Here is a 17,130-nt window from a genome sequence, read left to right on the forward strand (position 1 = left end):
AGTTTTTATTTTTAGAAAATAGCATTAATAATATATCTACATAATAATGTCATACACATGTGTGTATATCAATGCATAAATTATGGCATTCTTGAAACATTATAAAATATCAAGTCAGGAGGCCAGAGCAAAAGCACAGTGGTAGGGCATTTGCCTTGAATGCGGCTGACTCAGGATGGACCTCAGTTCAATCACTGGCAATCTATATAGTCCCCAAGCCAGGAGCAATTTCTGAGTGCATAGTCAGGAATAACCCCTGAGCAACACTGGATGTAGCCCTACAAAACCATAAATAAATAAATAAATAAATAAATAAATAAATAAATAAATAAATAAAATATCAAGCTAGGTACTAATGAATCCATGTATTCTGCTGAAATGTTAGTCACCTGAAGAAATTTGCCTTCTCTTGAAAAAGTGCCTCCTTCCTCATATAAGTGAAATGCTACAACTATTTAGTCACTTGGTTTTACTACCTAAAATCAGGGCTCTTAATTTCTGATCTCATAGTTGTAATAATGAAGAAGAAATGTAATATTTTATTTTTAATTTTTTTTAATTTTTAATTTCTTTAAAATATGGAACACTTCATGAATTTGCATGTCATCCTTGCACAGGGGCCATGCTAATCTCTGTATCGTTCCAATTTTAGTATTTGTGCTGCTGAAGTGAGCACTATTTTCAATTTTAAAATTTAAATTTTCTATTTTAAAATAATGCTGTATTAAGAGGTATTTAAAGGTTACTTTTATGTTTCCAAAAATATCATGAAATAAATTAGCAGAAAATTATTTTCTTATTAAAATAAATGCTCCAGGGGACAGAGAAATAGCATGGAGGTAAGGTGTTTGCCTTGCATGCAGAAGGACAGTGGTTCAAATTCCAGCATCACATATGGTCCCCCGAGCCTGCCAGGAGTGATTTCTGAGCATAGAGCCAGGAGTAACCCTTGAGCACTGCCGGGTGTGACCCCCCCAAAAAAAATAAAATAAATGCTCCAATTTGTTTGATAGTAAATATTATAAGAAGACTTTTAGTATCAAATCTATTTAGTCAATTAGATTTCTGATACTATTACTGTAGAAATAGTATGTTATGTTAATAAATTTGTCATTTCCTATAAGTAAGTAAGATACATTAGGAAAAATAGCTTAAAGTCATCAAAACTAGTAGAGATTGACAAGGATAGTATCCAAAGGGGTCAAAATCCAGATGGCTGTAATGAAAATTTAAGGACATTTTTTCCTGGTTTCTAAGAAACAAACATGAGGGTGACTTTTTGTTGTTGTTATTTTGGTGGGGGTAAGTGAGCAAAGATAGGGTGATGAATCACACTTTGAGGTACTGATCACTCTTGTACTTGGGTACCATATGTGATGCCTGGGATGGAAATGGGGTTGGCAGTGTGTAAACTCAAGTGCATTAACCCCTGTAACCTCTGTACAATACAATCCTAAATTGTTTTTTGAGAGGCCACTACACTTAGGAATGAAACATTGAGCTTTGGTTCTATAGAAAGGATTCTTAATTGACTTTACACCTCTTTTTTCTAAATTGATTGCCCTCAGGTATTGAGTGAAAACAGATTTCAAAGAGATTGCTTCTGTGTTTTCTGTCATCTCAGTCACTGAAATTAGATTGAGGAGACGATGCTCTATTGCCCTTGTGCTCAGTAGAAGCAAACTAAAACCTCAGAGTGAGGCAAACTATCTTTGGCCTAAAATTATTTCTCCAGAATGTCTCTCAAAGGAAAGGTTTTGCCCAGAATTAAAAAAGAAGGTAAAATAAGACCATACACTAGAAGAAATAAAATACCAACAGAGAAAAATATGTCAATAGGGAAAATAATCAGAACATTTCTGTGATTTCAGATATGAATGCTCTTAGATATAGACGTAATATATTTCCTTGTTCAAAAAATAAAAAGTACTTTGTTTCAGAATGTGACCCGATGACTTAAAATTTCTGCTTGAGGCGAAATAGGTCATTTAAGCTCTCATTTCCACCCTGGCTCAGTGATTTAAAAGTCTGGGACAGATTGTGAAGGCAGAAACTTTACCCCCTGTGCCTCAGAGTGCAGAGGCAATCTTGACAACCCCAAAGTCTATGATCACAAGTGGTAGGAAGAAAAGGAAAAGAAAAGGAGTGACATGTTTGAATAGTTGCTGGAATGTTAAGCTAAAATTCAAATTACTACAAAATCAACTATAGGTTATAGGAAAATATCGTCCATTCACAGCCCGGTTAGTTTAAGAGACTTTTGTGTATCCATATATATATGGAGTTTGGTAGTTGTGGAATGTGGATTTCCTGCAGTGGAGGATTGAGTGGGAGTAGATTTTGTAAGCTGCCTTATACTAACTGTCATTGCTACTGGCAGAAACACCCTGCTAAGGGAAGACGAAAACTACGGATAACACTGTTATAAATAACTTCAGTGAATTCTGAGATGGAGGCGAAAGATTATGCTACTGGCTAACCTTGAACTCTGTATTTCCCCACACCCCCCCGTCGCTCACTTCAATGTGGGTGAAATCCTGATCTGCTGAGTCCTTGAACCCATGCCACCCAAAGAGCCCACGGGATGTGATGTGAGCTGATTGTGCCCACAAAGGGTGCAGCCTGACTGGAAAATAATATGGATATTTCTCAAAAAAAAATGGAAATTGAGCTCCCATATGATCCAGTAATACCACTCCTAGGTATATGCTTTGGGAACATCAAAATACAATACAAATATGTCCTCTGTGGGGCCGAAGAAGTGGAGCAAATGGTAGGGTACATGCCTTGCAGGTGCTAACCTAGGATGGATCTTGATTTGATCCCCCAGCATCCCATATGGCTTCCCAAGCCAGGAGCTATTTCTGAGCACATAGCCAGGAGTAACCCCTAAGTATCATAGGGTGTGGCCCCAAAACATAACAACAACAAAAACATGTCCTCTGCATGCCTATGTTAATTGCAGCATTATTAACAATAGTCAGAATCTGAAAACAACTCAGAAGCCAACAATAGATGAGTGGCTTAGTGCAGAAGACATGCTGAGTGAAATTAGTCAGAGGAAGAGATACAAAATAGTCTCATTCATATATGGATTTTAAGAAAAATTAAAGACATTTAAATAATTCCCAAAGCTGAGGGCCGGAAGGACCTGCTTAAGATATGAAGCTCTCCACAAAAATGGTGAGTGCAGTTAGAGAAATAACTACGCTGAGAACTATCATAACAATGTCATTGACTGAGGGATGTAGAAAGCCTATCTCGAATACAGGTGGGGGTTGGGGGAGGAAGACATGGGAGCATCGGTGATGGTAAGGTTACATGGATGACTAAAGCCAAACTACAATTACGTTTGTAATCATGGTGCTTGTGGGTGTACCTATTTAAGACCCTAGACCCACCCTTTTCTGGGAGGGGTCTTGGGAACCGGATAGTAGGTGTAACCTTACCTGCTAAACCCTCCCATTCCTGGGAGGGGTCGGGGAAAAGGTAGATAAGGCTTGGACCAAGGAAATTCGGCCCTTTTTGGCTTGTTGCCCTTTTGGCTCTTTGCCCGTTCTGCGCTGCTGGGCGCTCTGGCTTTTGAGTTTTTGTGTTCTGGTCTTTGACCAGCATGGAGCCCAAAGGGAAGATGGCTGAAAGGAGTTTAGATGCAGGGCCAAAAATAACTAGTGCTTAAAGGGTTATGAGATAGGCCACACACATGTGGTGAATAGGGCCTAAATAAAGATGATTCTTCCTGAAGCCTGCCTGTGAGTGAGTCTTGATTACGCCGATTACCTGGGCCTGGAATTCGCCAGCTGGATGGGGATGAAGCCACGTGGCTGGGGCCTAAGCACAAAGGCCTCCATCCATCGCCATCCAGCCCCATCGTTATTTATTTTATGCTACAGTGCTTAAATAAAAAATTCAGTTAAAAAATAAAGAAACTGTAAGTATATATACACAAAGAATGCTATGCACTTGTTATAAAAATGAAGTCATGAAATTTGCCTAGATAGATGAACATGAAAACTATTATGCTGAGTGAAATGAGTCAGGTAGAGAGACATAGAATAGTCTAATTCTCTGTGGGATTTAAAAAAAATAAAAAACAGTATGGTAATAATACCCAGAGACAATAGAGATGAGGGTTGGAAGGACCAGCCCATGATATGAAGCTTACCACAAAGAGTGGTGAGTGCAGTTAGAGAAATAACTATCAACAACTCTCATGACAATGGTAATGAGTGAGAGAAATAGAATGTCTGTTTCAAAGACAGAAAGGGGGGCTGGGGGAGGAAGAAGATGAGGGCATTGGTGACAGGAAGGTTGCACTGGTAAGGGGGGGTGTAATTTTTATGACTGAAACCCAGCTACAAACATGTTTGTAACTCTGGTGATGAAATAAAGGTATGATTAAAGACATAAATAAATAAAGCTGAGCTTTGGGAAAAAACAAAGTAAATCAATAAATTAATAATTAAATACAATTTTATTAGAATAGATTAAAAAAGATTAAGGGAAATGCAGTTAGTTTTAGGACTGGACTCAAAAATGGCATATGAAATTAGAAAGGAGACCAAATGAACATTCTAGAATTAACACCATAAAATTAAGAATTAAATAAGTTTTGAAGAATATTAGACAAATACCAGAAATGAATGATAGATGTGGTCAGAATACGCAGCCACAATGAAAATTTATAACTGTAAAAAATATATTATCTAGAATTAAAAAAACGCTAAATTCTTGTGTATGCCTAACAATTATACTAAAGAGTGCAAGAAGGAGCCTAAGAGTTTATATTCAGGGTTTTAAAAAGAGAAGATAGAAGATAGAAATAATATGGTAGAAATAATGGTATTTGAAGAGATCATGGCTGACAATTTTTAAACTTGATGAAAGGCATTACATTTTATATACACAAACTGAACATCTAGTACTATATATAAAATTTTCCTTAACCCAAGAATATTAGATGAAAATTGCAAGATAAAGTAAAATATGAAAAAATAAAGGAGTCATGAACTAATCTTATAGTTTTATGAGCAGTAGATTGATTATTATCTGACTTCTCAACAGAAACCTGTAACAACTGGACATTTTTTAGTGTTCATAATAAAATAACTTGAAATATGGAGCTGTTACCTAGAAGAAAATATGGGGGAGGGCATCCAAGAAGTGCTCAGGAGGCAAGGGGCCCCACTGTTAATTTTCTGCCAACTGAGCCAGTAGCTAAATGCAAAAATCTAAGGATGAGATGCTGCTCAGATCTGCAGAACTAAGATATTCAGGTTACCTTGGGTGTTCTGGGGTTCATTCAAGGTCATAACTGGAGGTGCTTGGGGGCTTTCATTGTTACAGACAGTGAAGTTTTGGGGAAGTATGTAGTGCTGGGAATAGAATTTGGGTCAGATACATATTAAATATCTCTTGTTTTCCTGACTCAACAGAAAAATATACTTTTGTAAAGAAAGAGATAAAGATAATTTTAGAAATATAAGAAAAGACTCAGCATATGTTGTAATTCAGAGAGGTGAACTTCTCTAGGGAATTTATTTTATACATATTGCTTATTCAATTATTGATGTGTAAAGCTACACCTGGCATTGCTCTCCCAGCGTTGCTGTGGTAGGCTGGGGTATGCTCTTTTGGGAATTGAACCCAAGACCATGATTGTAACATCTCTAGCCCAGTGGAGATTGCTTTGAGGTAGAGGAAAAATGATGCCAGATGAAGTACAGTAAAAAGAATAAGAATAAATAAAATGATATTATGTAGTTCAGCTTTAATGGCTATTTATTATGAAACATCACTCACAGTATTATGTAGAATTCTTAAAATGAGAAATTCAATGAGAATCATAATTGAATTTTTTGTGAATGACTCGTGACATGAGGTCAATGTAGCTATGATATCTCTCAGCCCATTGATTGCTAGGGTGGATTTGACAGATCTGGCTGTTCTCTCTTTCCTGCAGTTTTTCCTGAAGATTCTCCATAGGTTGAAGAGGATGCCCATCCCCAAATAGGAGTTGATTCTTCTTTGGTTAGGGCTTTTCTAGGCACTTGTGCTTCCTGGCTAGAACCTCTAAACAAACTGGCAAAAAAAACTTAAATGATTCAATTTTCCATATATATATATATGTGTGTGTGTGTGTGTGTGTGTGTGTGTGTGTGTGTTTGTATATATATATATATATACATATATATATATATATGTGTGTGTGTGTGTGTGTGTGTGTGTGTGTGTGTGTGTGTGTGGTTTTTGGGTCAAATTCAGCAGTGCTCAGGGATTACTCCTGGCTCCACACTCAGTAATGGCTCCTGGTAGTCTTGGGGGACCATATGGGATGCCGGGATTCGAAGCACCATCCTTCTGCATGAAAGGCAAATGCCTTATTTCCATGCTATCTCTCTGGCCCCCCCATATATATACTTTTGGAAAAATTATTTTGATTTAAAGTGAGTGTAATGAGACATCTTGTTATTATGCTCAGATTCTATTGATTTTTATCCGGTAAAGCAAAAGCAAATTATCTTTGTTATAAGAGGTGACATTTGAGACTCTTTTTTTTTTTTTTTCAAGAAATATCACTTACATATCTGCTGATTAGTGCAGATATTGGCTGGTAGCCAGTAGGTTCTGTGAACCAGGAGCCAATAATTTCTTTTACATGGGACTCTTGCACTTTCTCAAAGTCTGTCATCTAGGTTCTAAGAGCATAAATCACAGGAGTTTAAGACAAAAGCAACAACATTTTGACATATTCAAAATAGTATAATTTTCTGTGATCTTTTAAATTAAGACACCCATGATATCCTGCCCAGGTTTAAGGTGATGGAACATAAATCATGAAATATTTGTAGATACTTCATAAGTTTCTAAAGGGGCATAAATCCCTGATTAAAAACGAATAGGTCATAGAGACTAGTGGGGAAGGAATGGTATTTTAAATAAAAAAGTTGAAATGAATATATCTGAAAAATAACCCTTAATTAATCCTCACATAAAGTTGATTATTAGAGAAAAAAGCAAAACTAACAAAAATTATCCCATTTATGTTAATGACAAACTTTCTTTAAATTTAAAGAAATACTGACTGTGATGGGAAAAGTGATAAGTAGGACTGTGACTAAAATAAAAGCATTGTTATCATGAAAAGTTAGAAATAAGAGGCTATAAAAAGAAGCTTCTAAGCAGCTAAATATTTGCTATGCATACATTATAGACTGAAATTTGCTCTGCAATATCCATAAAGTAATACCAATGCATTCTAAATATATTTCTCTTAAATCACCCATTCTGTGTACTATGTTATATAGCTATATACACACATCTATGTGAACATATATGTTTATTTTCTATTGATTGTGTTGTACATGTGTATTATATTGTACACATTATATGCATACATATATAATCACATATGTGATATATTATACATCATATATTGATATTAATATATTATAGATACATAATACATGAATATAATTTATGTATAAAGTTTATAATATATAATTATAATGTACTCATATAGCCACACCACCAATAGTAAATAAACAGGCACTATATAATAAAACCTATTGCCAATTAACCAATAGATATACGAATACAGCAGTTAGGATAATGGATACATGCAGCTTACCTGGGTTTGATACCCAGAATCCTATATGCTCCTCCAATCCCAGTCATGAGTAATCCCCTGAGTTCAGAGCCAAGATTAAAATTCAAGTACTAGCAAGTATGACTTGAAACATAAAAACAAAACAAACACCTGGGTTTTTTCCATATTCTGGCTTTTATAAATAGCTGTAATGAATATAAGTGTGAAGAAAGCATTTTTGTATTGTGTTCTTGTGTTCCTAGGTATATCCCTAGGAGTGATATAGCAGGATCATAGGGTAACTCAATTTCCAATTTTTTTGAGGAATCTCCATATTGTTTTCCATAAACTGAACTAGACAGCATTCCTACCAGCAGTGAATGAGAGTTCCTTTCTCCCCACATCCCCACCAGTACTGATTGTTCTTTATCTTTGTAATATGTGCAGTTTCTGTGGGTGAGATGGTAGCTCTTTGTTCTTTTGATTTGCATCTCCCTGATAATTTGTGATGTGAAACATTTTTTTCAGGTGCCTTTTGGCCATTCGTATTTCTTCTTTGAGAAATTGTTCATTTCTTCTCCCCATTTTGTGATGGGGTTAGATATTTCTTTCTTTTTTTTTTTTTTTTTTTTTTTGGTTTTTGGGCCACACCCGGTGATGCTCAGGGGTTACTCCTGGCTATGCGTTCAGAAGTCGCTCCTGGCTTGGAGGACCATATGGGACGCCGGGGGATCGAACCGCGGTCCGTCCGAGGCTAGCGCAGGCAAGGCAGGCACCTTACCATTAGCGCCACCGCCCGGCCCCTAGATATTTCTTTCTTGTTAAGTTCTATCAGTACCTTGTATATCTTAGATATTAGCCCCTTGTCTGATGAGTATTGGGTGAATAGTTTCTCCCATTCTGTGGGTGTCATTTGTATCCTAGACACTGTTTCCTTTGAGGTGCAGAAGCTTCTCAGCTTAATATAGTCCCATCTGTTTTCTCTGTTTCCACTTGTATGGTGAGTGCTGTTTCTGCCTTGAAATTGCTTTTAATCTCAATGTCACGGAGTGTTTTACCTACAGGTTATTCAATATACCTTATAGTTTTGAGTCTGAAACCATATTGACATATGGTTGCCTTTAGCAACCCAGATACCCAACAACAGATGAGTGGTTAAAGAAATGTGGTACATATATACTATGGAGAAAAATAAAGTCATAAAATTTTCCTATACATGGATGGATATGGAATCTATTATACTGAGTGAAATAAGTCAGAGGGAGAGAGATAGACACAGAATAGTCCCATTGATCTCTTGGTTTTTAAAAAAGTAAAAGACATTATTATAATAATACACAGAGACAATAGAGAACAGATGAGGGCTGGAATGTTTGGCCCATGATATGAAATTTACCACAGAGAGTCATGAGTTCAGTTAAGGTAATAACTACATTGACAACTACCATGACAATGGTAGTGAATGAGAAAAATAGAATGCCTGTCTTGAACTCAGGCAAGGGGTAGAGGCAGAGGGTAATGGAGGGCATTGGTGGTGGGAATGTTGCACTGGTTAAGGGAGGTGTTCTTTTTCTTTTATACCTAAAACCCAACTACAAACATGCTTGTAATCATGGTGCTCAAATAAAAATATGAAAATACAATAAAAAGTAATAAAAACAAATAAATAGCAACAATATAGCTGATGATACTCAACTCCATAGAAATTAGAGAATACTAGTCAAAATAATAAATTAAATACATTTGTATGCAAAAGAGAAGTTAAAAATGGTAACCAATGGCAAAAGTTGTTTGACATTATCAAGTGTAAAAATCTTCATACCCTAGGATCTTGCAATTTTCTTATATAGGCATAAGAACATTCATAAAACAGACAAATCAAAAAATTAAAAGTAATGGTTTATTTCATTTTATTTTTTGGTAATTTCAATCAAGAAACAAAATTTCATTCAATGTTGGAATGGCTAAATTATGAAATATACTGAAGTACATTATAGCAGATGGTTCAGCCAAGAGAATAACTTGGCCAGAGGATATTTGAAAATGTTTGTAGGGATTTTTTTTTTTTTTTTTGGTATTTGAGCCACACCCGGTGACTATCAGCGGTTACTCCTGGCTATGCCTTCAGAAATCGCTCCTGGATGGGACCAGAGCAGTGGTGCAGGGTGTAAGTCATCTGCTTTGCATATGCTACCTTAGAACAGACCACAGTTTGATCCTCCGGCGTCCCATATGGTCTCCCAAGCCAGGAGCAATTTCTGAGCACATAGCCAGAAGTAACCCCTGAGCATTACCTGCTGTAGCCCCCAAACCAAAATAAAATTAAATAAAATAGAAATCACTCCTGGTCAGTGCGTGTAAGGCAAAAGCCCTACTGCTTGTGCCACCGCTCCAGCCCTGATGTCTAGAGATATTTTTGACTATCATCACTGATACTGGCTGTTAGACCTGGCATCTAGTTGACAGAGGAGAGGGTTCTTATAATGCTTAAAACAGCTTCCCATGATGAACAATCATTGAACCCCAAGTATCAAGATGGAAAAAAATCTTATTTTCTAATTATGATAATTAGTAAAAAAAAAAAAAAAAGCAACCATACAATGACCTTGGACAAGTTTGAAGGCAAAAAGTTCAATTTTAAAATAAAAACACAAACCAAAAATTTCATAATGATTTTGAGCTACTAGTATACTACACACATATTCACGCACACATGCACACATATAAACAATTTACGAATAGATAAAAAAAAGAAAACAAGTCAGAGTCATGTCCAAATCAGACATATAATGACTTTGTAAAGCAGGGAAGGAGATAGTGCTTAGAATAAGGCCCCAGATGAGTTCCAGGACTTCTGACAACTTTCTAATTCCTGATAATTCCTAATTTTCTGATAATTTTTAGATATATTTACTTAGTGCACTTTTCCGTCTGCACAATTAAGCATGCTTGAAAATAAAATAAGATAGTAAATAGTTGCCTGGTAACTCTTTTGGTTGAAGTTAATGTAGTATATACACATGATTTTAAATGAAGCTTACCAGAAACATTTTATATATACAGTATCAAATGCATGCGTCATTGTATGCTATGTTAATACAAATGATTCCAAATTTAAATGTTCAAACATTGTGTGAAACCCCTTGATAAACTTTGGATAGTTATTTAGTTCCTACTTTATTTTTCACCTCAAATGAGATAGCATTTTAAAATTATCTACTTAAAGAAAGGTAAGTGTAGACATTTTGTGGAACATCCAAAAAGTGAAAGAATCACTTCTAGACAGAGGGGATAGTAGAGTAGGTAAAGTGGTACTTTGTATATGATGATCAAATTCAATACTTGAAATCATACATGGTCCCAGAGTCCCGTCGGGACTGATTTCTGAGCACAAATTTAGGAGTAAGCACTGAGCACTTCCAGGTGTGTCCCTGACTCCCCCACTCTATTTTCACAATTCTCAGAAATGACGTTTCCTATATTATACTGTCCCATGAATTATCAACAAAAATGATAAAATAAAGTTTGTCATGTCATTCAAAATAAACTACTGATAAAAGAGCTTGAAGATTAAGATAATTTTATTAGCCATACCATACAAAGAACATAAAGAAATTTTGGCTTTTATGTTTGTTTTGCAATCTGCCTACGATGAAATGGTGGAAAGATAATCATTAACATGTTGTAGTAAAGCAAAAAGCTGCTATGAAAATCGTCTTTTTTTTTCTTTAGATTTGAAACATTCCCATGGGTAACATATGTACTGTTAATTTTCCACCTGAGTGCTGGTCAGTTGCTAGAAATACGTTTCCCTTTTTTCCTGGTGACATATTGAACTTATCTGATTCAGACAGTGTCACTCATCTCTGAAGTAATCTTCCCTATTGTTTCCATTTCAAATACTATTTTAATACATTCCCCTCCAGACAAGAGAACAGGCTTTAAGTCTAGTTATTTCTGTATTAATAATTAAAAATGTGAATTCTGACTTCTTTGAACACATCATTTGTCTTAGCATGTTCTGTGCTTTTATGAAAGGAGCAAGAGATCAAATGTATGGTAGAATTATAAATTCTTAAATTATAGAGAATCTTCGGATAGAGATGACTCCAGCAATGTGACAGATGAATGTATAACCTATATTTTTAATACTTCTAAACTGAAGCATCTCATTATCTATGAGACTTTTTCTTAAAGTTCTGTGAGAAAGTGATCTTCCAAATAAAATTAAAATATGCAACCCTGAATTTTTCAATTGTTCTGGTCCTTTGATCCATTACAATCAAATCTATCATTGTTTTTATTCACGTTTTAAATAATATATATGCAACTAATGCATAGAAATGATCAAAGAGCTCTTAAGCACAGAGATATTAAAAGTTGTATACTTAAATGAGCTTGATGAATGTTCCCAGTGATAGTGAATTTCCTGTGCTCAAAATACTTCAGCTTCCACTGAGAAATGGCAACAGAGAAATTGCTTTAGGCAGTCCTGTCTGGGAAGAAAGAATTATTCAAGATTATATTGAGTACATAAAAATCAAATTAAGTGAAACTTTGAGTCATATTCTTTCAAGTGATTTCCTCCAGTCACCGAAATGTTTCTTTTTACGTTTTCTTTATTTTTTAAATTAAGTTTTATTGAGACCAATATGAATTACAAGTCTTTCACAATTTAAGGTTCATAGTGACAGGGATTTCAGGTCATTCCCAACACCAGTATTGACCTCCCTATACCATGGTTCCCAGCATGCATCTCATACCTCCACCCTTTCCGCCCTGGACTGCTAGTGTAAATGGTCCCTTTTGTATATAGCTTGCTGTAGTTTGGGTCTCTTGATTTTATTGTCATTTACTTTGGTTTGGGCAGTTAGGTCTCACCATTTTTTTTTTTTATTTCCACTCAATGCTAGTGAGACTGGCCGCTTGGCCCCTGTGTCTCATCCACTTTTTTCCCCTCAGTTTGTAGGAAGACATAGAAATATGATGCAGAACAAGATGATTCATGTTCTTTGGTTCTGTAAAAATAGGGGGGAAAGGGAGTCCCATTTAGAAGCTATAAATGCAAATAAAGTTAAAAAAATAAAAAGAAACAGAAAAAATGGGAATAAGATGTGGTAATGTTTTTGTTGTTGTTATTGTTCATGTGTTTGTTTTTGCTTAGGTGCAGTAACTATTGTGGAAATTAGATAGGAAATTCCCTTGACCTAAGAGATACAAGGCATCTTTACCCTTGAAACTTACTGTCATGAGACTGTCTACAGAATCCAGACATGTTTGTTGACAACCCCCACGGTCTTTCTTTATGGTGCTATAAAACATTCTGCTCAGTTGTGATTGTCAACGTCAGTCCTCTGTAATTAGAGTTCTTGGTTTTTACACAGAATCTAGGATGAAACCTAGGATAGAATCTTTCTTCATGGTCTCAGGAAAAGTTCCACTCAGTCACAGTTATTGTAGTCAGTCTTCTGTAATTAATGATCTTGGTTTTTTCACTGATCCTAGGACAGAGGGTCTTTTGATTTCAACTCACCATTACGTGAAGAGGTAGAAAAACCTGCCCTTAGATCAAGATTGTTGTTGTTTCCTCATTGTCATAGTGTCATATGAATCTACCTTGGCTAAAGTTGCTGCCAGAGTGGTATTAGGGCCTCCCTGTGTGTGTGTGTGTGTGTGTGTGTGTGTGTGTGTGTGTGTGTGTGTGTGTGTGTGTGTGTGTGTGTGTGTGTCTGGCAGGGAGAGGGGTGATTCCTGATGCTGGTGCAAGGAATTGTGCCAGTTCTATTGTTGGGATCTGGGGTTTGGGGTTGGACAGTTGATATCCAATCACATGAGGTCTAAGTTGAATCCCCATGACACATGTTCAGGATGGAAGACACCCTTTTTTTATACAATTTATGGATTCTTATCCCTATTAGATAAGAACTAGTTTCTATATATAATATTTCCCCATTTTTATTTTCCTATGAAAAAAGGAATGATGCCATATTATTGGTGCATTTGGGGGTAAAGACGACAAACTATACAATCTCTGTGCCCTGGTTTTAACCTGAGTTCTTATCCCAAACAAGACATTTCTACTAGAATTTCTTACTAAGCAGAACCAAAACAATCTAAAAAGGAAGAGAAAGGGTGGAGAGTGCTATCTCTACATATAGAAATACAGGTTCTAAGAGTTATAATTATTATGAAAATAAACATACAAATTATATATAGATATCCCCATTAAGTCCTTTGAGACAGAATGAGGGATGATAAGATTCAGGGCACATTTTCGTCCCTCACTGTCCAGTCACCAACATTTTTAACTATACATGAAACTACCCACCTGGGGAAATGATCAAATATACTATAAGATTGGTTATTTTGGATATTAGAAGAGTAGGAAATTAAAAGAAATTTTTAATATATTTTCGATCAAAATTCATCAAAATATAGTGCCTGTGTAAAGAACATTCTTTTATTTCCTTAAACTGCATGGAACATTTACAAATATTAATTTATTTAACAATGTTATAAAATATTTCTTTAGAAATTCAGAGTATTGATATATAAATTGAGTTTTTTTTGGAAACCTGGTGGTGCTCAGGCTTTACTCCTGTACTCCTGAATCACTACTGGCAAGCTCAGAGTACCATATGGGATGCCGAGGATTGACTCTGGGTCAGACATGTGCAAGGCAAATACACGACCTGCTTTGCTATTGCTTCAACACCCTATATCTTGATTTTAAAATGAATTTAAAATGAGCATTTTCAGTGTCCTATTGACCTGTCAACATGTTAATATAGATGCAAACTTAACCGTGAGCTCCTTCTTTGTCCTTCTTTTCCTTACATAACCTCCAAAATACTTTCATAGTTCTAAATTTTAGAATCTTTCCTCTAAAATATATTCCCTGTCCAACTTATGTATAAATACATACATGCATACATACATACCTACATATATGAGTTTCAACTTGAACTCTATCAATATTTCATTCTCAGACAAGGACTGAATGTGGATTTATATTCTCACACTGCATCGGCCAAAATGTTATTGTAGCTATAATTTTAAGCTTTAAAGTAGACAGAGGAGGTCAGAAGTCTGATCCATAAAAGTTGTAATTTTCCCTTACAAAATTCTGTTGTAAGCATTGTCATTGTATTTTGCATTATTTAAACAAAAAGTTGGAGCAAATAGGTTTTCTAACTTTAGGACTATAGCTCTTAGCAGGCGTGCTTCTCCCAAGTTTTTCTAACATTTAGTTTCATGTGGAATTAGATTTAAAGATTAAGAATAGAGGAAACTTCCTACCTATTTTAATGCTTTATTTCTTTTCTTTTTTATTTTAATTTTTATTGAGACCAATGTGAATTGCAAGTCTTTCATAGTTATATTTAAGGTGCATAGTGACAATGAATTAGGACAATTCCCGCCACCGGTGTTGACCTGCTTTCGCCATTGTTCCCAATATAATGCTTTATTTCTAAGAGAGGAAGTGATACCATGTACAGTTTGGCTGAATTCAGTGCAATCAATCAAATTTAATTTAAATATTTTCTGCTTTTTCATGTGTAACACACTCTTGTTTCAGAGAAGAGTGAAAGAGAAGACAAATTGGGATTAATTTGATTGGGTTTGGGAGCTAACCAACTCAGAGTGGAGAAGATCACAAATGTTCTAGATACTGAACTTGACAATCTCATTATTGCATTATATGGTTTCATCACTCTCAGCACTCATTTTTCTCTACTGTGCTTCCTAAGCTGTCTCACTTTCCTTCCTGCTACTGCTACTATGAGAACAGGATGGTAGAAGAGAATGAGACTGAGTTTCAGTTCTGAGAAGAATGTACAAGAATGTGCCCTATGGACTATTGAAAAGCTGTGACCTGTGATTCATATTATTGCAAATAATTGTGGGGCTGACATAAGCAGCCTGGAGTCAAATGTGTTTCCAGAACTGTGTCGTTGTAAAATTTTGACACTGTTAAGGTATCAAAGACAGAATATATGTCACTTGCAAATGTCAAGCGATTTTTTTTTTTAAACTAGCCACAGGGAAAAAGCTTATTGGAAATGATGATACTTTAGGATTGCACTGGGAGAATTCATTCTGTATAGGCCTTTTTTTGGATAGGTTATGCTGAACAATTTCTTTCTATATTTTGTAAAACTTGTTAGTTCTCTGACATGTAGTAGGGACAAAAAATGTGTAAGGATAATGAAGTAAGAAACTTTGTCCAGAAACAAATGCTCTATTTAAAATAGAACAATGTTGGGTTAGAGCAGTAGCGCAGCAGCGGTAGGGCATTTGCCTTGCAAGCGGCTGACCCCTTAGGACGGACCTCGGTTTGATCCCCTGGCATTCCATATGGTCCCCCAAGTCAGGAGTGATTTATGAGTAACCCCTGAGTGTCACCGGGTGTAGCCCAAAAAAGCAAAGAAAAGAAAAGAAAAGAAAATAGAACAATGTTTATAATTTTTTTTAAAAATAATACTCTGTACTATACATACTTTGTAAATGTTTTCAGTATTTGCCCATAATTTGTTAACTATTTTTAAAGTTGATTTTTGGTTATTTGTTTTTGGAACACACCTAGCAGTATTCAGGATTTATTCCTGGCTCTTCTCAGAGGGTTCATTCCTGGGAGGTTACAGGGTTTGGTTCTAGGGTATAACCTAGCAGGCAAAGCAAATGGCTGACTTACTGTTCTATCACTTTTGCCGCCTAGTTTATGAAATATGAAGCTTAGTTCATCCAAAAAAGAACTAGAGAAATTCAGTGAGCCAATTCATTGAGGAAGTAACAAAATATGAACATACACCATGGCTCAGTTTTAAGGCATTCATCTAAAAGTTTCTCCTGCTTAGTGCAAAGCATGGGCACTAAAATCTTCAAACCATCTGAAAGGGATTATCCATCTCTCTGTTTTAATCTGGATGCTAATATTCCTAGAAAAGGTAGATGACATGTCTTCCTTTGTTGCTTGTTGAGAATCAGTCAGCAGGGAAGTCACAGATGTAGGGCTATTTTGCTTAAAATTATGGCAGGTATAAATCTAGGCAGTTCTTTAATGCATCTACTGTTTCTGTTCCCTTGCTTAAGAGCTCAAGTGGGCACATGTCAATATGGATATAAATTGAAACTGAGGAGCCTGAGAAAATTATAGTCTATATGCAAATAAAAAATTGTTACAGGCTCTACTGACACTGTTTCTGGAAAATGTATGAAGTCATACCAATTATCCCAGAATTGTTTGCTCTAAACAAAGTTCAGAAGGGTTGTCCAAGAAGTTTCTTGGAACTTTCCTTACTGGGGGGGGGGGCGGGGGGGTGGTGGTATGTGTCTCATCTATCTCTGACATACTCAAACACTAGCTTTGTATGTGCTTCCCTTTTATTTATCTACTTTTTATTGAGGTATATTGAAAAAGTTATTCATGATGCAGTTTCAGGTGTAAAATATTCCAAAATACACCCTTTCATTAGTATCTACTTCTGTCCATCAATGTCCCCAATTACCCTTCCACCATACTGCCCGACACTATGACAGGC

The 17,130-nt window shown here is 35.8% G+C and overlaps 1 non-coding gene across 1 annotated transcript; it reads right to left on the reverse strand.

The window, feature by feature from the left end:
* Positions 1 to 572: 572 nt before the first annotated feature.
* LOC126002166 (U6 spliceosomal RNA) lies at positions 573 to 676 on the reverse strand. Its single transcript, XR_007492939.1, has one exon. It is a non-coding gene; the product is annotated as a U6 spliceosomal RNA (small nuclear RNA).
* Positions 677 to 17,130: the final 16,454 nt, after the last annotated feature.

Source organism: Suncus etruscus, chromosome 2, assembly GCF_024139225.1.
Source record: "Suncus etruscus isolate mSunEtr1 chromosome 2, mSunEtr1.pri.cur, whole genome shotgun sequence".
Classification (NCBI taxonomy): domain Eukaryota; kingdom Metazoa; phylum Chordata; class Mammalia; order Eulipotyphla; family Soricidae; genus Suncus; species Suncus etruscus.